Source organism: Molossus molossus, unplaced genomic scaffold, assembly GCF_014108415.1.
Source record: "Molossus molossus isolate mMolMol1 unplaced genomic scaffold, mMolMol1.p scaffold_m16_p_14, whole genome shotgun sequence".
Lineage (NCBI taxonomy): Eukaryota > Metazoa > Chordata > Mammalia > Chiroptera > Molossidae > Molossus > Molossus molossus.
The window spans coordinates 55,089,999-55,116,454 of record NW_023425349.1 but is presented as its reverse complement, the minus strand read 5'-3'; the positions used below and the strand labels follow the sequence as shown (position 1 = coordinate 55,116,454).

The 26,456-nt window shown below is 37.7% G+C and overlaps 1 protein-coding gene across 1 annotated transcript in view; it reads left to right on the top strand.

Annotated features, from left to right (window-relative positions):
- Positions 1 to 26,456, top strand: part of LOC118629678 (histone-arginine methyltransferase CARM1-like) — a 231,674-nt gene that overhangs the window by 50,528 nt on the left and 154,690 nt on the right. The window lies entirely within an intron of this gene.

Below are 26,456 nucleotides of genomic sequence, written 5' to 3'. Positions count from 1 at the left end.
TCTTAACTCCTATGCCTCTTAAATAAGAAATAAGAGTTTGGAGAAGGAAATCTGGGAAGCACCATACAAATTAATTTGAATTCAGTTCTGTATACAGGATGGGGCAAAAGTAGGTTTACATTTGTTTGTATGGACAATAATCAATGATTTAATAAATAACAATACAAGAATAAACTGTGTTTTGTGTACTCACAACTTTAAACCTACTTTTGCCCAAGCCTGTATTATGGAAACCCTTCAGAAAGTTTCAAGGGGGGTAGTGGGATGATAAAAAGTGTATGTTAGAAAATTCACTCAATATCCATGGGGAGAATAAATATTACCAAAGCAATTTCAGAGGCAGGAATATCAGCTATTTATCTGTTCCCTTTTTTAATCCAAAATTAAATTAAGGAGACTACTTACAGTAAGAAAACTAAATTACAAGCAGGAAAGAAAGATAAAGAGAAAAGGGAGTCAGAATATTTAATTGCCAGGATTAAGGCAAGGGCAGCAAACATAGGTGCTGGGCTACGTACCTGCTAAGGCGGTGCCACAGTTTAGTTCTAAGCCACCAACATGAATCTGAAAACAGAATTAGTTCACTGTCTCCATAAAACATTTGGGGAAATGGTACGAAGAAGAGGAGAGGTATAGAAGGAAGGATGGGTATGTGCTACACATCTTTCTGATGATTTGGCTTAATATAGAGAGGTAGACATTAGAATGTCAAGGTTGGAAGGTAATATATATATATTTTTTATCCTCACCCGAAGACATTTTTCCATTTTTTGTTCAGATAGAGCAGGAGGGAGAGAGAGGAAGAGAGAGAGAGAGAGAGAAACATCCACATGAAAGGGACACATCGAGTGGCTGCCACCCGCACGACCCAACCAGGGACAGGGACAAACTGCAGCCGAGGTATGTGCCCTTAGCGGGAACCGAACCCGGGTCTCTTCGGACCAAAGGCGGACACTCTAACCACGGAGCCAAACCGGTCAGGGCTGGAAGGTAATATTTTATACATATTATTACTGTTAGCCACATTTTCATAGATATTGGGTAATAGAGAGTTCAGAATTGTTTCTGAATGATCTCCTTTTGTGCTGCCATTGAAGGAGCCAGCTGAGTGAAGAGTCAGTCATACGCCTTACCTATCAACGAGCTAGGCATGCACTTGATGTTCTCTCGAAGTCTGGCATGCCCGAGTGGAACTCGTCTGTGCGCCTTGCTCTGTTCCACTGCTTGCCCATGTGGTCATGCACGCACATTCTGCTTGGAAGTGAACTGCAAGGCAAGGGTTGAAAGTAGACACCGAAAGGCAGGATCAATATTATTACAAGGAAAAAACTCCCATCTGTGCTAACATAGAGTCGATAAGTACAGACCAAGAGGTCTACTCCATGTAGCATGACCATGTAAAGTTTAGTCTGGAAAAATTGTTAAAGCAGGTGCAACCAAATAGCCACCACAGTCATAACTCATTAAAACATCCAAAAGGCTAGGTTTGAGCGGGACAACCTCCTGGTGTGTTTTCCAAGATTAATTATTTGTGAAATGTAAACCAAAGTGCCTGAAGTAATGTGCTATATGGAATTATTTGACAAAAATCAATTCATAGTTTCCCTGAAGCTCTTCATGGTGGCACTATTTAAACAGTGGGATCCATTTCTTCTGGAGGCTCACCTGGCTCATAATTAGAAAAGAAACCATAAAATAATGCATCTATCTATTTCAAAAGAAGAGTTTAAAAGAGCATGATATAAAAATTTAAAATGAAATAGGTTAAAAGAAACATTTTGATTTGTGAGAAAGTATTAATGCAGATAATTCCTCAGATCCCTTATTCTCTCAGTGGCTAAATGATAGGAATTTGACTAACTTTAGAAACCAAGGGTCTACACTGACACTAAGTAACTTTGAAGCCATAACAATCCCTGTTAACAGCAAAAGTCACAATCTTGCATTTATCCTTTTAGACTTCTCCAGACGTAATTAAGAGTATAATATAGTTTGAAGTGATCTTGTTTTTGAGTAAATTGACCTAAGAAACCTTGGTCTGTGATTTTACCAAGCAAGAAGCTAACATGTGGCTTGGAAAGCATTTCTAAAAGGTAAGAAAGGGTATCATTCTGGAGAAACTTGTTTTTTAAATACCATTTTTGGGAGGACCAGACTCATTTAATTGGGACACTTTTATCAAATCCTTAATAAATAGATAATTCCAATGTTATTAAACTGATTCAGAGTTAGAGTACTTTGGTCAATTTCCTAAGGTACTGTATTCCTTTTCATGAGGTTAGTGTGGCACTGGTAGCCAAATATGGCAAAGAGGCAAAGCAATCATAGATTAATCTTCTATAAGAGTCAAGATGTGAGAATATACTAAATTCTTAACAAATTAAGTGCAGTAGCTTATCAGAACAATAATTAACAATATCTAAGTCAGTTCATTAATGAAATAACAGGGATAGTTTAACATAGAATACATATGAATAAAATTAGTTCTTTAGTAGAATAAAGGAGAATAAAATATAAATGGATGCTAAAAATTAATTTAATAAAGTTAAGCTTCATTTGTGATAAAAATATTAGTAAATTTAATAATAGTAGTAAAAATATTAGTAAGTGTTAAAAAACTTTCTTAATATGGTGAAGAATTTGTATCATACGTCTATATAACAAACATCAGACCAAATATACTATAGAGGTATTAATCTAATATTTAAAAATATGACATAGATGCTTCCTCTTACTGCTGTTTAGTCCATGGTATCATTCATTGTAGTTTTAGGCAATAAAATAAGGACTTTTTTTAAAGAGTATCAGACAGGAAATCACAAAGTTATCATTGTTTTGAAATGCTAGATTATTTACCTAGAATCACCTGAAAACACTATTAGGTATAATAATAAAGTTTGGTCAAGTTACTAGATATAGTGAGAAAATGCTCCAAGTAAATATTTTAATGGAGAGCTTATAGTATACTAAGACATAAATAATAAAATCATCAGTTAATCAACTTATGTGGAGAATTAACATAGGGCTATATGATGGGGAATCGTCGAAAGACTAAGGATGAATGGTGGGGAGGTGTTACTGGAGGTGCTTTATTAGGAGGTGATGTTTAAACTGATACTTGAATGAGCAAACGGAGCCAGTGATGAAGAAAAGGATTTCTCACCTACAGAACTGGAAGCTAATGAGTTTGTGTTGATTTAAACTGCTAAGGCTGCGGTAATTTGTTACCGGTGGCAGATAAGTAATACATAAGGGGTGTCAGGAAAAAAAAAGCCTTGAGTTGAGAGGCCTGCAAGAAAAGTGGGGTCATTAAGGGTCTGCCAGTTTTCTATTAGAAAAAATGAGGGAACTTCAGCTACAAGATTAAGGTTATGGAGGAAAAGACCAGGGGTCCAGGAGAGGGGTTTTAGATGCCAAGGAATAATGAGATACTGGGCCAGATAAATGAATGACTTCAGAGGCTTAAGATTCTAGTATTGTATGAGGTTAATAAAAGTGTGAGGCATAATGCATAAGTCCTGGATGTGAGGGAAGGGGGTTAGCCAGGACACGAGGGCCATCGTGTCCTCCTCCTCTGCGGTCGCTGTCATAGGGCAGCAAAGGGTAAGTTTTCTTGCAGAACTGTTCTCTTAGGGACTGGAACTAGGAGGTAGTGACTTAGTCTTTCCGTAGAGTTTGGTGTAGGGGTTTGGGAGAGAAGTGATCTCATTGGGAACAGGAGGCTAGGAACTGCCTCTGACTTGTAGAGTAGAGAGTATGGAGACACACCACATACTGAAAAAGTTAGCCGACAGTAAATATAATGATAATGTAACTGGCCTTCGTTTATAAAGCAGAGAAAGTAAGTCTCTCAGGTATTAACCTGCACCTCTATGCTTTCAATGTTGTAACTCTTCAATCTACTGCTTAAAATCCTTCGTGCCCATAGCTAACATTACACGTAATTGTAAAATACTGAAAATTTTGTTCTGAGATCAAGAACAAGACAGGGATGTTCAGTCTCACCAGTTGTGTACGACACTGTACTAGAGGTTCTATCCAGGGAATTTAGATAAGAAAATGAAATCAAAGGCATCCAGATTGACAAGGAAGAGGTAGAAATATTTCTATTTGTATATAAAAAATACCAACGAACCCACACACATTAAAAAACCGTTAGAGCTAATAAGTAGTTCAGCAAGGTTATAGTGTACAAAATCACACATGTCAGGTGTATTTCTATATACTAAACAGTCTGAAACTAATATTTAAAACTTCCAATTTGTTTGAATAAAATACTTAGGAATAAATTTAACAAAAGAAATGTGAGACTTGTACACTGAAAACTACAAAACATTGTTGCAAGAAATTAAATGAAACAAACGGAGAGCTATCCTGTGTTCATAGTTAGTAAGACAATGTTATTAAGATGATATGGGAAGACTAAATTATTAAGATGACAACACTCGCCAATTTAATCTTCAGATTCAGCGCACTCTCTATCAAAAATCCAACTACCTCTATCACAGACCTGGACAAGCTGATCCTAGAATTTATATGGACATGTAGCCTAGACAACACAGTCTTGCAGAAGAAGAACAAAGTTGGAGGACTCATACTTCTCAATTTCAAAACTTAGTACAAATATGTAGTGATCAAGACAGTATGGTACTGGCATAAAAACAGACTTTTAGATCAATGGACCTAGAATTGAGAGTTCAGAAATAAACCCACACATCTATGATGGATTGATCTTTGACAAGGGTGTCAAGTCAATTAAATGAGGAAAAAATATATTTTTTTCAACAAATAATATTAGGACAATGTCTACATGCAAAGAAAAAAACCAAGAATTTGGACTCCTTCACCATATACAAAAATGAACTCAAGATGAATACTAGTGTAAGATTGAAAGCTATAAAACTCTTAGAAGAAAACATAGTCTTCTATGCCTGTGGGGGTGGGGGAGAGGGGTGGGTGGAGGTAGAAGAAGGCATAGAGAGGATAAATGGTGATGGAAAATATAAAATAAAATTAAATTTAAAAACAAAACAACAAAAAAGAAAACATAGATTTAAATTTTATGACCTTGGATTAGGCAGTGGTTTCTTATATATGATATTTTAAAGTACAAGCCACTAAAGAAAAACACAAATAAATTGGACTGATCAAAAATTTTAAAACTACTTTTATGTATCATAGAATATTATTTTTAAAAGTGAAAAGAATATGGAGAGGGAGAGAAAATATGGAGAAAAGATTTGCATGGGCATTTCTCCAAAGAAGATATAAAATGGCCAATAAGCATGTGAAAAGATATTAACCTGCCCTGGCCAGTTTGGCTCAGCAGTTAGAGTGTTGGCCTGTGGTCTGGAGAGACCCAGGTTCCCTTCCGCTAAGGGCGTGTACCTTGGTTGCAGTTTGTCCCCGGCCCCGGTTGGGTTGTATGGGTGGCAGCCACTTGTGTTTCTTTCACGTTGATGTTTCTCTCTCTCTCTTCCTCTCTCTCCCTCCTGCTCTATCTGAACAAAAAGGAAAAATGTCCTTGGGTGAGGATAAAAAATAAATAAATAAAATAAAATGTAAAAAAAAAGAAAAGATATTAACCCTCCTTTGTCATTAGGGAAATACAAATCAAAACCACAACAATATACCACTTCCCACCATTAGGATGGCAACATAAATAATAATAATAATACTACAATAAAACAGATAATAACTAGTGTTGCTAGTGTTGAAGAAGATGTGGAGAAATTGGAAGCCTCATACACTGCTGGTGGGAATGTAACATGGAGCATCTGTGGTGGACAACAGTTTGACAGTTCCTCAAAAAGTTGAACATAGAGTTACCACATGACCTAACAATTCTACTCCTTGGTATATACCCAAGAAAATTAAGAGCATATATTAAAACCAAAACTTGTACAAGAATGCTCATAGCAGCATAATTCATGACCGCAAAAAAGAAAAAGAAAACAACCCAACTGATGAACGGATACATAAATAGTGGTATATCCACACATTGGAATATTATTCCATCATAAAAAGGAAGTATTAATACATACTATAAGGGATGACCCTTGAACATACGCTAAGTGAAAAAAAAGCCAGGCACAAAGATCACATATTACATGATTCCATTTATTTGAAATGTCCAAAACAGGCAAATACAGAGACAAAGTAGATCAGTGGTTAGCAGAGGCTAGAGGGAAGGAGGATTGGGGAGTGACTGACAATAGGTATAGGCTTTCTTTTTAGAGTGGTAAAATGATCTGGAATTATATAGTGATAATGATTGTTCAACCTTATGAATTAAAAATGCCACTGAATTACACATTCTAAAATGGTGACTTTTGTGGCATGTTAATTGAATCTCAAAAGAAACCCAGGCTTGTTATCACGGTGTGAAGATCATAGCTTTGATGACTGGAATCCGTTTCAACTCCCTTGTAGCAAGCTTGAATGCACGCTAGGGACTGGAGAGGTTTTACCAAGCAGGTGGACCTGGGAGCATTTTTGAAAGCCAGAAATGATGCAGGGGCATCACTTCTGATCATTCTACCATGAACACATTTGGATTTTTAAATGTATTATGTGTTTTATTGGCAGAGGTAGCAGAGTTCGCAGAGTCTGTTCCTTAGTTTCATGGGTGTTGAGAGCCAGTCCTAAAATACCCATTTGCAAACCTGATTGTAGCTGAAGGTGTGTGTCCCTCAAACCAGCAGCTGCAGCAGTAGCTTCTAGAGTCCCTGATTTCTGATCATGGCAGAACTGGCGGCTTGGAAGATCATTTGGGAGGGGTTGTTGTGGGGATCACTCCTTAAAGGTCAGCCGAGAAGCTTCTTACAAAGCCCTTCCAATGATTTTCTAAACCCCTGTTTCTCTGAATCAGTGTCTTTTTGCTTAGTCTAGCTAGAATGATTTGTGTTCCTTTAATTAAAGGATGATGAGTGAACATGGTATATGAGGCTCCTGCCAACCACTTACCCTGCTTTTTCATGCCTCTGTGCCTTTGTACCTGCTGTTACTTATGCCTGGATTATTTCCTTCTCGCTCTCTGCCTAGTCATTTTTAAAGCCTCAGTCGTCACCTGGAAGTGTTATCTCCTGGAAAAATCATCTCCTGGAGGTCTCTAGTAACACCTCCCCTCCCCTCCAGTCTGGGCAGGTGCTCTTTTTCTGTACACAGCCACCCTACACCATGGTATATTGCAACATTCTACTTATAAATTGAGACTGTGAGCACCTGGAGGGCAGACCCTTGTCACACTTGGCTCGTCTATCCTACTTACTTAGCAGAGGCTGGACCATCATAGCACCCATCAGTGCTGGCTTTTCAGAATTAAATTTATGCCTTTGAACATTTCTATCTGCGTGTGTGTGTGTGTGTGTATAACATCACATAAGAACTAAAGACCAGGTTGAGAAAGTAAATTAAAATGCCTTAATTATACATAAAGGAAAAGATAATAAAATAAATTAGGGCTCTATTTGTAGGTCCATGGTGGAGTACAGTTATTTCTTCATTTAAGTTGCTTCTTATCAAGGTGATAAGAAGTATTTTCCACAGAACTGTGAATATGATGAAATTAGGGCATACTTTAATCTCCTTATACAAATGGTAGTGTCAAATACCTAAGTTAAAAATTTTATGTGATATGATCGTTGAATGGTAAACACATTCCAAACTACCATTAATTTTTTTCTCTTTATTGTCAACAACTACTTACAATTTTTAAAATTTATTTTAGAGAGAGGAAGGGGGAGAGAGTGAGAGAGAGAGAGACATCAGTTGGTTGCCTCCCACACACACCCAGACCAGGGATTGAACCTGAAACACAGGCATGTGCCCTGACCTCTGGAAATTGAACCCGACACTTTTCAGTGTATGGGATGATACTCCAATGAGCTGAGCCACACAGGCGAGGGCTCAACAACTACTTTAAACCTACAAATACATATTGTGTATTTTTATGAACATAAATGCTTGTGTGCATACATGTGTCTTGGGGAAAGTATTTTCAGTGTTGCAGATCTGCAGCCTGAAGACAGTCCTCATCAATGTCACAATGATGGACACTTTAGATGAGAAATAAGGCAGAGGAGAGAAAGTAGGAGAGGGAAATACAATGGTAGTTTTTCAGAGCTTGGCCTTAGTCTGTGAGTGGCTGGACACAGGTATCCAGTTCTAGATTTATCAGAAAGAATTAAAGATTGAGTTTTTGTTTCTAAAGGCAGACGGTCAAGTCAGGAAAGCTCACTGAATATATAGTGTAGTATCGCTAAATAATAGTGCGTTGGGAAGATATGCATAAATACCACACTAGTTATGAAATTATACTAATTTCTTTAGAAACCCATGTGAGAAGACAGCACACTCCTCATTCTTTGTGCTGCATTTACACAGTCCATTGTCACGTGCCTTCCAATAACCCACTAGACTGTACTTCCAGTGTAGTTTTACACATACATACACTTCATTTTCTGTGCCTTTCAGTTCAATAAAATACTAAGTGATTATTACCACTTCAAGGCATGTGAGATACAGGCTATGTTTCTTTCTCTGGTTTTTTTTTTTTTGGTAAAAATAACTTTTACTTGCTTTTATTATTTAAAAAATGCTATGCATATTAATTACTGGGAAATGAAAAAAAGGAGATAAGGAAGATGATAATTTGTAATTCTGCCTACCAGAAAAATATAGTTAAAGCTCCAGGGCCTATGCTTCCAGACACTTTTCTAAGTGTATAATTTTTCTTATAAAATTAGAATTATACAAAACATTTTATTCTCTTAGAATACAGGAGGAATAGCTCTGTGTTAACATTATTTTTGGCAGTTTCATGGTGTCCCTTTATGTGAGTTACCATGATCTACTTAATTAATCCCCTATTGCTTGACATTTAGAATTTTCCAATTTTTCAGAAGTACGAGCAGCACTGTGATGAATAGAAATGTAATTAAATCTTTTCACACCACCTTTATTATATTCTAAGGATAAACTCACCAAACTGAAATTATTACTGGGTCAGAGGGCATGATTATTTTAAAAGGTTTTGATATATTTTACCAAATTGCCCTTCAAATATATTCTATCATTTACATTTCCATCCTATGATAGTGTTCTCTGTATTTTAACTTAGATTCACGAAAAACATTGAAAATATCTTCACAAATTTGGTAGACAAAAATATGCTTAGCTTGTTGTGCGTTCTTAAAGATGATCCATTTTTATATATTATAGCATATTTCCAGTGGAATTGTCTTAATTTGTGAGCTTTACAGAATAGATTGTCAAATGGATTTTTTTTCCCTTCATGACTGCTGTCTTTGGTATCATGTTTGGAAAATGTATACACATATTCTGCAGGCCACGTTTACATAGCAATTTACCTATATTTTATTTCATTACTTTATGGTTTAATTTATTTAAACAAAAATGTTTGGTTTTTTTTTTGGTTAATGAGGATTTTTTTTTTCAATGATTTTTTGAGAGGGAAGAAGAGGGGGAATGAGAGAGAGAGAAACACTGATGTGAGAGAGACTCATTAATTGGTTGCCTCCCACACGAGCCCCAACAGGGCCTGCATCCAACCTGCAAGCCAGGTATGTACCCTTGACCAGGAATGAAACCCGAGACTCTTCTGTTCGTGGGTCAATGCTGTAACCACTGAGCAAAATTGGCTAGGTCTAAACAAAAATTCTTTAACCCACTAATCATTTTTGAGAGGGAATAATAAGAGGTAAATATGTAACTATTTTTATTCCTCAAGTGCTCATCCAGTGATCTCAACACATTCATTGAGCAAACTATTCTGTCTCCACTTATTTGTGCTATCTAACGTTAAAAAGTAATTCAGTAGTTTAAAAATTTGCATTGTGTTCTATAAAAACATGCTGATCTAAACATTTAAGAATATGCTTCTGTGACCAGTAAAAATGCCAGTGCTGTATCAGATGGAGTCTTTTAATGCCTTTTATAAAGGAATTTCTGATTCCTTTGTGAACTGAAGGCGTGGGGCAGTATTATTGTTTGACTGCCAGTGAGGACCTTCTTGGTTATCTTGTCACCCTTCTTTAAACCTAAAATTTAAACCTAATTCCAAGGCAAGGTCTGGTGCATTGAGCAGCATTAGACACGATGTCCTAGTTGCTCCCTACTTTGTAAAAGAATATTTAAACTATTCTACCTTTTGAAATTCTATGTGGCTTATCTATTTAGTAATAACTTTGAAAAGTAGAATACTAAGTACTTTTGTGAACTTCTTAAAACAATTAATACCATTAAGGAAAACTGGAAATGTTTCCTAAAATCATTGATTATTATGAAAACCCGTGTAACACAGTGCTGAATTCACTCAGTAACTGATTAGATTTTTTTTTTCTCATTTTTACCTTTGCAATGTGATTTGTAAGAAATCCGTATTTGGTCATTCAGAAGACCAAAATATATTTCTCATATATAGATTTGGTCTTTATCCACAGTTCCTGGCTCACAGCTCCCAAACCCTTAGAATATCCTATATATTGAGAGTGAAAACGTTTCTTTTGTTATGTTAATTAGGTTGGTTTGGAATGCATTTAAGGATGGAGGCTGGTTGCCAATTAGCCTCACTCTTAAGGCAGGCGCTGGAGGTTGGATTAATCACCAATGGCCAAGGGTAATCAATCATGCCTATGTGGTAAAGCCTCCATAAAAACCCAAAAGGATGGGATTGCGGGAGCTTCTGGTTTCGTGAACGTGTGAAGGTGTTGGGAGGCTGGCCTGCCTGGGGAGGGCATGGAAGCTTCTTGCTCTTTTCTCATACCCTACTGTTGTATCTCTTCCATCTGGCTGTTTCTGAGTCATAGCCTTTTATAATAAACTAGTACTCTAGGAAGTCAGATGCTTCTCTGAGTTCTGTGAGCTGCTCTAGCAAATTAATTGAACCCAAGAAAAGGGTCCTGGGAACCCTGATCTGTAGCCAGAACAACCTGGACTTGTTGCTGGCATCTGGAGTGGGGGTGGGGCCGTCTTGTGGGACTGCACCCTCAACATGTGGAATCTAATGCTCTCTCTGGGTAGATAGTTTTAAAATTGAGTTGAATTCCCGGACAACCTGCCGATAGCTGGCGAATTGTTGGTTGATATGGGCACCCCCCCATACATTGGACTTGGTACCAGAAACATACTTTAACCTTTATGTGCACCAAAGAGTAAACATGTTAAATTATCTATTTTTCAAGGATAACTGAAGCAATCATTGAATAAAGCTTCATTTAGTGGTGTTAGAAATTACTTTTGAATGGGACAGAGATTTAGACAAAAAGTCTAATGGTTCTAATAGTATTTTGAGGTCTAGCATTCAGTTTTAGGGGTTTTTCAGGTAGCAGAGGTGCTGAAAATACAGGCACAGGTGCTGTGAGGGGATGAGTGCACAGAAAGAAACGTGAGAAGGAAATCTGTGGTATGGCACAGAACATAAGATGCACAGCCCCGCTTTGGGGTGGTCAGACCAGTCCTTCTCAAACTTTCTTTATCTGAGTCCTCCTCGGATCTTGAAAGAGATTATATATATATATATATATATATATATTCTGATTCAGAACCAGGTAGGTCCCAGTCAACACTTCTAACAAGCCTCAGGTGATGCCAAAGCTGCCGGTCCCTGGAGCACCCTCTGAGCAGCAACAATTTGGAGGAATTTGACTTCTTTTCAGCTCTGTAATTCTGGCTCAATGAACAGTAAGAGATTCTACATGTACTTGGTAAAGAGACACCTTGGGTTTAATTTTTTCAAGTGTATTTCTGTTTCAATATGCAAATCTTCCACCCTAATATCTAGAATCTTGACTCTTGAGTAAATTACTTACCCCCTGAAGGTGATAAGGAAGGTGATGGCATATTCTTAGATTTCTCCACGCAGAAGTAGAACAACAACATAGCCAACAGGACTTCAGTAGTGCTGGACAATGAAGGTGTTATCACGGGGCGTGCAAGAGAGACTTGTGTAATCTCTTACACTGGGGAGCGAAGACCGGTCACCAGGGAGCGTGTCTGCAGTAAACTATCCAAACCACACAAGAGCTGCTCTGGTTTGCCAGGAGGCTCTGGTTTGCCTGACCATCCTTCGGTCTGTTCTCTAATCTATGGTAATCATTATTAGTGGGCACAAGAAGCTGTATAAATGTGAGTGTGTGTGTGTGTGTGTGTATAAAATGGCAGATTATTTCAGGTTTTTGAATAAGTGTTTTAAGGCAAATGTAACTAGCTACAAAGAACATGCCAATTTTGTCAATTTCTACTTGCAAAGAGGATAATGGAAGATGTTAGAGGTCTAGTCCCAGACCTGCTGTTCACTGACTATATGGTCTTGAACAAATCACTTTACAGCCTGGGCTTCGGGTCCCCACTTATTAATGAGTGAGCTGGGTCAGATGACCCCTAGAATTATTCAAATCAGTAATGTCATAAAAGAGGTTGATATAAAACCTAAACTTGGGCTTTGAGCCCTGTATTTTCATAAAGAGTTAATACATTTCGTGTGTTAGGCCCAGAGGGTCAGCTTTATAAATCAAAACACGCTTTCTTAGTCTCTGATTTTGAAAATGGTTTATAACAGGAACAGCATCCTTTCTTTTGGCAAATGTCAGTGGAGTTGTTGGTTTTTAACTCTATGCCTCTTTGATTTGGAATACTGAAACATCACCACAATATATCTAAATATGGAATCTCTTTTTCTTTGTTCTCCTGGGAACTCATGCCTCTAGTATATGAGGATTCATATTTTCCCTAAGTTTCACATATTCTCACCCATTGTATTTTCAAGTATTATTCCTTCACTCTTCTCTGTACTCTCAAAGAACCTTTATTAGTTCTCCTTGTTATGTTCTTAGTCTCTTAACTGATTGATTTCATGTTTTCTGTCTCTGTGTCTTTCCCTGGAGCACTCTATAAAATTGCAGAGAGGTGTTTTCTGTTCATTAAATCTTTACCCAACTATTTTTAAACTCATCTGTTATTTTAGTTTTTTTTTTATTTCTAAAATTTCTCCTTGGTACTATTTTAAATCTGCCCATGCTTTCTTCATCGTTCTTGTTATTTCCTTATTGTGTTACTTTTTCATGTACCTCTTTCATCATTTAGGGACACATTGTACTAGCAACAAATGATCTGAATGGGAAATAAAAGATCCCATTTAAAAACACTTAATTCGCCCTGGCCAGTTTGGCTCAGCAGTTAGAGTGTAGGCCTGTGGTCCAGAGAGACCCGGGTTTGGTTCCCACTAGGGGCATGTACCTCGGTTGCAGTTTGTCCCCGGCCCTGGTTGGGTCGTGTGGGAGGCAGACACTCGATGTGTCCCTTTCACGTCAATGTTTCTCTCTCTCTCTCCCTCCCACTCTATCTGAACAAAAAATGGAAAAATGTCCTTGGGTGAGGATTTAAATAAATAAATAAATAAGTAAGTAAAAAATAACAATTCTTACACAGTGTTTCTTTGCATGTACACTTAAGCCTTCTCTATTCTAATATTTGAGAAATACTTTTCTATAATCTGGATTATTTTGAAAGTTGCTATTTATTCTTATTATTTTTATTTGAGTACCAAATGTTAGGTAGGGATCTGTGTTAGTTAGGATTCAATTCAGCTGTACACAACAGGAAACTCCCAAATCACAGTGTTCTTAAGAAAATAGAAGTACGCTTTGTCTCACTTAAAGAAATCCAGTAGTTACCAGACCAGAGTTGGGTCCAGGACATTTTCAGGAACCTCGCCTCCTCTCAGCTCACTCTGCGACCTAATGCTGCTCGTGTCAATTGTCACAAAGTGGCTAACAGAGCTCCAGGCATCACATCTGCTTTCCAGCCAGCAGAATAAAGGGAGAAGCACGGTAAACTTCCTCTCACTTAAGAAAGCTTCTCCCCAGTCATGAAACTAAAAATTTTCAACTGTTTTTTGGTATTACTCATTTAAAAAACAATCCTTTATGCCCTGGCCGGTTTTGCTCAGTGGTTAGAGCGTCGGCCTGCGGTCCTGAGAGACCCGGGTTCGGTTCCCGCTGAGGGCACGTTCCTCGGTTGCAGTTTGTCCCCGGCCCTGGTCGGTCGTGCGGGTGGCAGCCACTCGATGTGTCCCTTTCACATCGATGTTTCTCTCTCTCTCTGTTCCTCTCTCCCCCCCCCCCCACTCTACCTGAACAAAAGGTGGAAAAATGTCCTCGGGTGAGGATGAAAAAAAAAAAAAAACAATCCTTTATACCTTGCCACCTTTATCAAATACTAAATTCTTAGGTAGCTGTATTTCTGACATTTTTCCAGTTCTGTTAATATGATCTAGTCTTTCACACTTCTTACTCAATTTATTTCTAATTGTTCTTATAATTTTGTTACTATTTAAAATAGAATTATGTGCCTGCCGGTGTGGCTCTGTCGTTGAGCATCAACCCATGCACCAAGAGGTCACTGGTTCGATTCTCGGTCAGGGCACATGCCCAGGTTGTGGGCCCAGTGGGGGACATGCAGGAGGTGTCCAGTCGAGGTTCTCTCTCATCGATGTTTCTGTCTCTCCCTCTCACTTCCTCTCTCTGTAAAAATCAATAAAGGGAAAAAATAAATAAATAAAATAAAATGATATATTTAACAGTATTTTGGGAGGGCTGATATACAGAATAATACTTAGTAATTTTATTTTGTAACCAGTTTTCTTTCTCAACTCTCTAGTGTAAGTTTTAAGTTAATGCTCTTGGTTCTTTCAGATCTGCAGTCAAACCGCCTCCTTTCTAATATTTAAACCTCTTGTTTATTTTCATTCTTCACTACGTTGGTTAGAACTCTGAAAACGGTGTCAATTAATAGAGATCTGTGCAAACTCTTTGGTTGGTCTTATTTGTGACTTTAAATTAATTTCACACTTAAGCCCAATATTGACTTTTTGTTCAATACAAATATTTCTTATTGTAATAAAGATTTACCCCAGATTGCTACCTGGAGAGTATTATGCTAAGCGAATTTAGCCAGTCAGAGAAAGACAAGTATCACACGATCTCATTTATCTGTGGAATTTAATGAACAAAATAAGCTGACGAACAAAATAGATCCATAGACATGAAAGTAGGGAACAGACTGATAAACCTCAGAGGGAAGGGGGAGGGGGCAGGAAGAGATAAAGCTAAGAACTTAGATGCATAACCAGTGGACACGGACACAGTGAGGTGGTGTCAGGGGTTGGGGGTTGGGGAGGAGTGTGTCAGTAGGGAAAACAGGAGGGACATCTGTAATACTTCCAACAATAAAGATCTCTTTTTTAAGTTGTAGTTTAGTAAAAAGCTTTTGTTTTTTGGCTCTTGCTCTTTATTTTCTGTATTGATAAAATGTAGAATATATTTTTCTTCAACATGCTAATGTGATATTAATATTAATGACTAGAGGAGATGCCAATTGTGTGGGACCTAATGCCAGACCGCCTGGTTCCAAATCCTGCCTCTACCATCTAAAAGCTTTGTAACTGGTATTTTTCTGCTTTCTGTCTTAATTACTCACTTGTGAAAATGAGGATTAAAGTAATACCTCAGGGTTGTTGCGAAGATTAGATGTTAATGCATATACAGTTATTAGAACACTGCCAGGTAAATGGTAAATGTGAGCATCATCATTTTTGTTGAGTTAGGACTAACCTTATATTGTCATATTATGCTATTATTTTACTATATCGTGAATAAAAAGCATAGTTATAGAAAGGTTAAATCATGTTTCTAGGGAGATAAAACTAGTAAGTGTTCTAGCCAAGATTTAAACCCAGGTCATTTCTATCTTCCATACTCATGATGGAATTTAATATTTATTTTGGGAGAATTGTTGTCAAGTTTATTATTGTCTTATATTGGCCTTGTAAATGATTGAGGTAGTATTCCATCTTTTCCTCTGTTCTGGACCAGTTTAAGTAGCATAGAAACTACCTCTTCCTCAAATGTTTGATGAAATATTGCTTGCAGACCATCTGGGTTCCATAATTCATTTGGAGGAAATTCTACAGTGCTTCAAAATTTTTCTCAGAGCTAAGTCAAAGAGTCTTGATCTACACCTAGGGAACCAACATTTAGTGACGGTGTGTGTGTATAAGGGGTTGTGCTAGGGATTGTTGGGTCAAAAGACATGAATAAAGCATAGGAAGCAGTCTACCAATTAAGAGGTAGATAGGACTGATTGAGAAAGAGCAGGTAAACAATGCATGGCAAGACATTTAGATAATGAAAACAGTTTAAAAAATGAGAAATAAAAAAAGAAATTAAGATAATGAAGGAAACTATGCTTAATCTATTCTTGGAAAGGGTGACTCTTGTGGGCTAGAGTGATCCCATATCCCTCATGGAGCAGGTGGGTAGAAGCAGGCTTTTAAGAAGAGCTGAGATGAAGTAGTAAGAGAAGGGGATATGTACCCTGATTGCCTTGAAAGCAGGATTTGAGAGCCCATATTTTGAGAAATTTTGAAATGCCTATGTCCTTTTCCCCTTCCCTTTTACTTGTCATAGGGAGCAACCTAATGCATGACAATGAAAATAGTCTTTGAAGCAATCCAGATGGAAGTAAGCTCAAGCAAATCCCCCTGAAACTCTGAGCCTCCAGTGTCCTGTTTATAGAATGAGCATAAGGAACCCCCTCCCCCATCATGCCATAGCAGTGTGGAACAGATAAGGTAAAAGATGTGAAAATGCTCAACCAAGTCAGCTACCTGCTCAGCTGCCCCATTTCTCTTTGTGTTACAGGCAACTGTTTTCAGTCAAAGAGAGAACATGAATTGCAGCACATCAAAAACTTTTACCTATGCAGATTGATGAATTAACACTCATTACTCCACCTGCAAACCACGTGGGACTTCTTACTCCTCATTTCCAAATCCGCCATATTCATTCATGACATGTTCATTCACTAGCCTTTTACATAGGCTGTTCCCTTTGCTTGGAATGACCTCTTTCTCTTCTTCCCTTTCTAGGTGGGAAGCTGTTGTTTTTCTTCCAAGGGTCACATCCCGTGTAATGTCTCCTATGAGGGATCTCCCAGACAAAATGAGTTGCTTGTTCTCTAGGGTACCACAGCATTCAAACAGACCTCCTCTGCGTGTACTGCAAGCTCTTGCGAGGCTGTGTCTACAGTTTATTTATCTTTACATCTTCCCCTATTGCCAGTCAACAGTGACTGGCTTACAGCAGATGCTGCTAAGTGTTAGCTGCATGTGCATGTATGAATGAATTCCCAAACCAAGGCTTGCAGACATCTGGTTCTACCATACCAGCTGCAGGGCAAAAACAAAATGAATCTCTAGAACAGCTCTTGACAGCCAAGTCATTATTTTACACTCTTTCATTGGAAGCTCCCACTTTTTTGTTGTTATAACTGGTGAAACCACATTGGAGCAATTATCCCCGACTGAGTGAATTCGAGAGGATAGTATATGATCTCTAGAAACCACAAGGAGAAAGCTGATGATCTGAGAAAACTCTACCCAGAAAGAATTTAGTTGCCAAAATATTTAGTTTCCCTAAAGAGACATTCACAAGGAAATTAAATTTAAATCTGAGAATCAGCGTATTCAGGGACAGTAGGAAGTATTTTACATTCTTATGGAAAAGTGAGGAAGTGAACTTTTTCTTGACCTCATATCATAATTGGAAAAACATTTTATAAACCAGTAGATCTAAACCACTTGTCAGAGTTGAAAAAAAAGAAAAAAGGCAGCTAAAAATACCAAGTGTTTGATTGTCACTTTGGCATTTGTAGCGCTCTGAAATTTCATTCTTTTTGTTTTATGTGACTTAGGAAGTGACCAAGATTTTATGACTGTATTGATTCAGTTGTTTAATTCAATAAGCATTATCAATCATAATCTATATGCTGAGTGCTATGCTGGAAACAGTGGACATGAATTTGGTAGGAAAGAGTTGAAATTTTGAAAGAACAGATCTAATTCTTTTCCTAGAACTCCTAGTAACCGTGGGTTCTCTGGCTGGTAGTCACCATCCTGCCTTGAGAAATCCCTGGGACAGCTGAAGGATTGCTCGTGCAAGTGTGGCAGATAAATTTGAGGGAATGATAGGTTTCTAGAGAAGCTGTTAGGGAAGTGACATACTCTTTCATTAAAGGCAGAATGAAATGTTCCTTCCTCTGGTTTGAGACTGTTGGTCATAGAGGTGTTTAAAATTTCATTATGGAGTTGGTTTCATTGTTTATTTGTTCTTTCTACTGTGATCACGTGTGGGGAAAAAGGTGTGGAAGATAAGAGGGAATTGTTTAAAAATTTTTAAGCTGATTTAGAGGCTAGAAAGATGAGCTAAGCTGGTCCTTTTATGTTGTTTTTAACAGTGGATATGGCGAATAGGCCATGTGTGTCTGGACTAGAATGATGCTGCTGATGGTCCCAGTCAAACTGACTCTTCACGATCCCTGCTGTGCACCTGGTCTTCCAGGAGAATCAGATAAGGAGGATACACTTCCCATGGACAGTCTGACATCTTGCCAAATGGATAGGAATGGGCTACAAATGAGAAAACAAGCCACGTCCTGTAAGAGTGGTGCGAAGCGCTTTGGGTTAGTGAGGTGAGGGAAATAACGTACACCAGTTGTGGGGTGATCAGGAACGGTGCCACTGGAAATGAACATTAATGAATTAGGTAATATGTTTGGTGGCAGAAGGGGATCTTTATCACTTCAAAAGTCCTGATCTTTTATTTCCCATTTCTTCTGATACCATAATCATAAGCCCTTTTTGGAGAGCAGCTGTAGTTGATTTGACTGGAGTGTGGTATAGGTTTAGAGAGCTAGGGGTTAGGTGGGTGGAAGCAGGAATGTGCCTGAGGGACTATGGCTTCAAGCCGGAGAGTCTGCACTTTAATATTCAGTGGGGGGATCTTTGAAGGTTTGAGCAGAGCATTGCAATGACTGCACGTGCTCTTCATTAATGTAAGCTGGCAGCTTGGAGGAGTGCAAACTCATTTTCAATTGCAGGAGCAGACAGCAGTGGAGAGACTGTCACAGTTGTCTAGTTAAGATGTAATGAGACCATGGAATGAGCAAGGTCAAGGGACTCAGGTGAAGGGTTCTGAGACTCCACAACAAAAGATGATGCATAAAAAGAAAAATTGATACATTGGATGTCATCAAAATTTAAAACTTTTGCTCTGTGAAATTCCGTTAAGAGAAAGAAAAGACGAACTACAGAACGGGAGAAAATATTTGCAAAGCACATATCTGACAGTACCTGGACTATATGAAGAACCAAAGAACTTATGTGCACATATGCATAACCTATGGGCACAGACAATAGTATGGTGAAGGCAGGGGGCAGGGAGGAGGGGGTTAATGGGGGAGTAGGGGAAATCTATAATACTTTCAACAGTAAAGATAAATTTAAAAAAATAACCCAATAGTGAAAAACAAAAACAATCTAAGTTGAAAATGAGTAAAAGACATAAACAGATATTCACTGAAGAGGATATACAGATGGTAAATAAGCACATGAAAAGATGTGCAGCTTCATCAGGAAAGTACAAATTAAACCCACAATGAGCTATCACTACACAACTATAGAATATCTAAAGGAGAAAATGATGACAACCCAAATGTTTTCGAGGATGTAGAAAGAAAATGACTCATTTGTCTATTGCTGATGGGAATGTTAAATGGAACAGAATTTAATAGTTTCTTATAAAACTATATGTGTAATTTGCCATCCTTCTAAAAGTTCAGGAAATTATATCCACATACAGATGATCAACAGGAAAGTATTGAGGTCAAATCCCAACAGTTACTGTAAGAAAAATAGGCAGGAAGGGGCAGAATAACATTTCTGCCAACAATGCAAGTGTGCTAGAAAGACGTGCTCCAAACATCTTTCTGTAAGGTTAATTTGCAAAACAAATGAAGAGACATTAAGAAAATTATACAGGACTTTAGAGAATAACATCCATCAGGAGAACTCAATAGCAAAATGACAAAATTCAAGAAATAATTAGAAATAAAATACATAGTGAAAAATAAAATAATTTTAGAAATGAAAGCTAAACTAGAAGAAATAAGAATGTATATCAAATAAAGGAGAAAAAAATAGAAAAGTTTTCAAATGTAAAAAGAAAAAAAGGATTCAAAAGAAGGTTACAAATGAAGAAAAAGAAAGTTCCAACACACATAAGAGTCTCTGAAGCAGATGTCAGAGCAAAAACACACACACACACACACACAACAGAAAACCACACAAATAAATAAAACAAATACTAAACTAATAATTGAGAAAATTTCGCTGAGATAAATTGAAAACATATATTGAAAAACTATACTTTATACCAGCATGAGACACATTCTGGTAAAAATTACCTTTAAAGAAAGGGAAACAACTCTTTTGAATATCTAGACACTGTATGTTATTGTAAGAGAGAAGATTAGATTATCATTAGACTTTTCATGCTGTGTTTGAGAAGAGCATGGAATAATATATTCCATTGGAAAAACATAAGGCCCCTAAAGAAAGAAAATGTGAACCAAGGTTTTCTATCCAGAAAAACTGACTTTCTAAATTAAAAAGGCAGTGCGGCCAGTGTGGCTCAGTGGTTCAGCGTTGACCCATGCACCAAAAGGTTGCTGGTTCGATTCCCGGTCAGGGCACATGCCCAGGTTGTGGGCCCAATCCCCAGTGGGGGGCAGGCAGGAGGCAGCCAGTCGATGTTCTCTCTCATTGATGTTTCTATCTCTCTCTCCCTCTCACTTTCTCTCTAGAAAATCAATAAAGGAAAAAAAGAAAGAGAAAAAGGCCGATGACAACTATTTATATGCAAGAATTCAGGGAATATTGTTCCCATGACCCTTCCTAAGGACTCTTCTAGAGAATTTGTTTCAGTGAGCCCTTTCTAAGATTCTACCAGAGAATGACTTTGGACAACCAAAGTGACTAGAGAGACATGTACATAAGACTGTCGGTGAGCACTAAACTGTTATTAAATGAGGGCCCAAAAGGGAGAGTAATATATGTAATGGCTGTAGGATTTGGCAGTGTAGACTTAGTAAAATTGCAAATCAAAATGTAGAGGAAGAGAATAACATTTGCAAAACAAAACAAAAAACTCCCAACAAACTGAAAACCAGAACCAAATAACCAGACAACTATGTTATTCTGAGACGAATGTCCTAAAAGTCCCTTTTCCACCTGTCTGTCGTCTCTCACACAGACATATGGCAGCTACCCCAGTTTTCAACTCTGAAGTCTCCAAGTCCCTTTCTTCCTTTTTCTGCTTATCTCCACATTCTCTTCATTTCTCTTCTGATGTGGACATTTGGCAACCTGAATCAATCAATCAATCCATGCATGTTCAGTTTTTCTTCACTATCATTACTCTAGCAAGCAAAATCACCAAACCTAATCTTGAAAATAGAAAATTCTCCTTAATGAGGAGAGGAGGAGAAGAAACTGTGAATATAGCATTTGTTACTATTTTGTCATATCTCATAGGAGATGGTGTTATTGAATATGATCAGTATCGATGCCTAATTTTTATATTAGATATCTTGGAGTTCCATAATCCTGTTCTTTTTTTTTTTAATCCTCAACCGAGGACATTTTTGCATTTATCTTCAGATAGAGTAGGAGGGAGAGGGGGGAAGAGAGAGAGAGAGAGAGAGAGAGAGAGAGAGAGAGAGAGAGAGAGAGAAACATCGATGTCAGAGAGAAACATCCAAGTGAGAGAGACATCGACTGGCTGCCACTCACATGACCCCAACTGGGGCCGGGGACAAACTGCAACCGAGGTATATACCCCTAGCAGGAACCGAACTTGGGACTCTCTGGTCTGCAGGCCAGCGCTCTAACCACTTAGCAAACCGGCCAGGGCATCTTGTTTTTTTTTTTGTTTGGTTTTTTTATTCTCGTTTTCTGTGGTTAAAATTGTTAAAAATAGTAACTACACAGTTGTCTATAGCTTCACTCCAGCTATTTATGTGCTGTCTATACCATGAAATTTTTGTTATCTATTTCTATTTGTTAACACATTCCTTAGGTAGGCTAACTTCTTATTTCTAGATAGGAAAATATTAAAAGCAAAGATTAAATATCACTTAGCAAAGATTTGGCATAAATAATAATAAAATTTAAATATTAAATATCACTTAGTAAAGATTTGGCATAAATGCCATATTATTAGATCATGAGTACTTTTCTGTCCAGGAATTTACATATGAAAATATTTTTATAACCTCTGTTCCTCTGTTCTAGACCATGCCTGATATATAATATTGTTGGTCAATGTGTGTTGTAGTGTTCTCGTGGAGATTGAATTTCTGCATCTACATAGGCTGAAAGGAGAAGGGGGTGCATATACATATACATATATGGAGAACCAGGGAATTTGGGGTTAATAAAGATAAAGCCTAGGACAGTTCTCTCGACCTCACGCTGGCCTTTTCCATGTTTACCGTCTGCTCATGTACAGTGGTAGATCTGGATTTCCCTGCGTGCCTTTGGAAGTGCTGTCAGAGGCTGAGGTGGAGGATGGAGTAAGGCATCTGGGTTCGCCATGGTGGGGATTTCCACTGAGCCCTGCCAGAGCGAGTGGCTTTTCCTCGAGGAGGGGATGCCATGGCTCTAGGTTTCTCTAGAGCGGACTAGACTGTGTGCACAGAAACGTCCTCTGCGTGGGGCTTTGCTGCCTCCAGCAGACCAGGCCTGGCCCTTTGAGGAAGCACAAAGAGCGTCACTGATGAGAGCCACGTTCAGAAGCACGGGGACCGTAAACATGCAGAAGCACCAGGCTTCTGTGCCACTGGAGAGGTGGGCCGAGACGTCCGGCAAGGGAGTCAGAGTGTGTAGTTGCTATTGTTATTACTAGTACTAAAAACTTGATAGAAAGATAGATGCCCTGTGCCTTAGTACAGTGTGCATGGAAAATGGCCTGCACACCATCCCTCTTTTTGTCAGTGTAGTAGTATCTCCTGGTCTTGAATTTGTATGTTCGTAACAATTTTTTATTGTATTCCTTCATTTTTCTAATACACATTCTTTAAATTTAAGATGTATTTCTAGATTAATATGGCATTCTCTTCTAAAATAACTACACTTTTTTTTGAAGTTGTTCTGTACTTTTTTATGTGCTTTCATTCATTTTTTTAATTTTATTTTTGTTACAGATGTTTCTCCTTTTTTTCCCCATTGACACCCTCTTCCCCATCCCCACCACCCCATCCCCGGCTTTGTTGTCCATGTCCATCGGTTATGTGTATATGCATATAAGTTCTGTGGTTTATCTCATCTCTCCCTCCACCACCCCCTATTCTGAGGGTTGTACCCTACTTCCACGTCTCTGGATCTACCTTATTCCTCAGACTGTTATGTTCATTATATTCCACAAATAAGTGAGATCATATGATACTTGTCTTTTTCTGTTTGGCTTGTTTCACTTAGGATAATACTTTCCAGGTCCCTCCATGTCGTCTCAAAGGATAAGAGATCTTTCTTTCTTACAGCTGCATAATACTCCATTGTGTATATGTACCACTGCTTTTTTATCCATTCGTCTACTGATGGACACTTGGGCTGTCTCCAGATCTTAGCTATTGTAAATAGTGCTGCTATGAACATGGGAGTACATATATTCTTCCTGATTGGTGTCTCAGGCTTCTTAGGGTATATTCCTAGAAGTGGGATCACTGGATCAAATGGCAATTCAATTTTTAATTGTTTGAGGTAACACCATATTAAACAAACATTCTGAGTATTACACTTTCTTCTTGCTCACATTTGTTGACAGAAATTATTTAGAGTGTTTGTTTAATGTACTAAATGTCAAAGGACAGGAAATGAGAAAATCAACACAACTTTTTACATGAGCAAACAAAAACATAAGAAAGCATTCATTTCCATGATGATTCAGAAATTGAGAATGAAAGTAATGATTATATTGGATTATATTGGATGCAGTGATTCCTAAATAAATGTTTTTGAATGAATGAAGTACTGATTAATATCTAGTAAATGAAAAACAAAACAAACATAAAGAATAGTAATACTCACCAAGAATGAAAATGTGGTAAAATATATTAGTGATGGTAGTTTGTCTTTTGTTTGATTTTTTTTTTTTACCAAGTGAATAGCTTTCTTGTTTTTTTCCGATTATAAAAATAAATGTTATAGTGAAGATTCAAACACGGGAAAAATAAAAAGAACCCCAAATCTCTATATCCAGAAGGAATCGCTGATAACATTTTGGTATATATCTTTCTAAATAGCTTCCTATGAAGATAAACACAGTGTTAAATTGCTACAATAATATTATGCATGCTGTTCTGCAATCTGAACACAGAGGTATCATGTTTAACCAACCATGGAAGCGATGGACTCTTAGCTTTACATTTTCTAGCTGTAGTAGACACCTCTAAGAGGCATCCTTGAATATACATCCATTCTTACTTGATAAAGGATGAAGTGCATCCTGGAAGAAATTGTTATGAGGAGACTGTCCAGCAAAGAGTACATAGGTTTTAAATTTTCAACCACATGGGCAGAATTTAGAAATTTACATTCCCAGTGATGATATTCATAGTTTTCTCACAGCCTTCCCAGTAATTGATACTGTCAGCATATATTTTTAAAATTGTGCTGTTGGCATTTTACAGTTGTCAGTGCCTACTGACCCCTCTTACTAACTTTTTAATAGGGGTGTTTGTTTCTTTTTATCTTTTACAGCTAATTGTATATTGGGAATATAAGTCATTGTTATGTATGTTGAAAACATATTCATAGCTTATCATTGTTTTTTAATTTTGTTTTAAAGTATTAAAAAATATATTGCCATAGGTATAATTTAAAATTTGAAGTAGTTACCACTACTTTCTGGAAATTATGGCATACTTAAAAAGACTTCCCCCACCATATTTAAACAGAAGATAGGGAGGGGATTAAAACATGAGGAAGTGCCCTGGCTGGTTTGTTCAGTGGTTAGAGTGTCGGCCTGTGGACCAGAGAGTCCTGGGTTCAGTCCCCCCCAAGGCAGCGGTTCTCGACCTGTGGGTCATAACCCCTTTGGGGGTCGAACGACCCTTTCACAGAGGTCACCTAAGATATAACAGTAGCAAAATTACAGTTATGAAGTAGCAACGAAAATAATTTTATGGTTGGGGGTCACCACAACATGAGGAACTGTATTAAAGGGTCGCTGCATTGGGAAGGTTTAGAACCCCTGGAAGGGCATGTACCTCGGTTGCAGTTTGTCCCCAGCCCCGGTTGAGGTTGTGTGGGTGGCAAACAGTCCATGTGTCTCTCTCACATCGATGTTTCTCTCTCTCTCTCCCTCCCTCTCTCCCCACCGCTCTGTCTGAAGATACATGCAAAAATGTCCTCAGGTGAAGATTAAAAAAAAAAACAAAAGAAAGAAAAGAGGATGTGTGGGTGGTAGGCATTTTGCAATTTATGGAAATAGGAAAAAACAGTAACTCAGTTTATATCCTAATTAAATCACAAACAAACAACACAAAAGAAAAATCTAAGCCTATCTGGTTAAGGAGGATTGAGTCATATACATTTTGAAACTTTTATCTATTCTGGAGTAGGAGGCAGTCAAAACATGGAGAAATGCTTTCACTAATTCAAAAAATATTTGTTAAGTATTATGTACTGTACTGGGTTTCGATTCAGAAAAAAAAAAAAGATAACGAACCCCAAAATAAAGTAAAATTGCACTTGTTCATAGAGAGCTCAGGCTGCAACAGTCATGTATGTACAAGGAATGGAAGCCTAGGGGCCTCTTTCCTTCTTCATTCTGTCTTTTCCTACTTCAAGATCATAAGAAAAACAATTGATAAAAATCCTGATTTCTTGAAAAATGATTTCTTGTGCTTTTAAGAAAATATATTTAAAAGAGCCCCAAACTCCCTTCTGTGTCTATATTCATGGCTGCCTCCCTGCAAGGAGACATTGATGCCTTTGAGACACTGCCTGGGCTGTAATAACAACCTGTAATCATGTTTTATGCCAGGAAAATGTTTTCTAAACATCTGCACTATTTAACGAGCCAAGATGTTTTGTGAAAAATATCTGTGAATGCCTCTATCAGGAGGTACTCATTCATTTAATGTAATGGTTGAAAATATTTGAAAACATTTGATCATCTTCACTCTGTGTGTGTGTGTGTGTTTTGAATTTGTGTGCATGAATGTGCATATGCTCATGTGTAACACTAGAATTTTATATACGATTATGTTTTTAATTATAATGTAATTTAATACACATACTGTAACTGATTCTGTAAGGGAGAATGGAAGACATTAATGATAAGAGCTAAGATCTACTTTATAATGAGAGAAATAACAGTCTCTTATTGTTTTAATGGGATTTTAGAAATTATTTAAACTTCATTATTCAGTCTTAACAAAAAGCCTGTGAAATAAGCATCAGTATTTTCATTGTATGTAGTGAAAAAATGTGACTCCGTGTGATTAGGTGATGAAAGCTCCTGGGTTAGTGAATA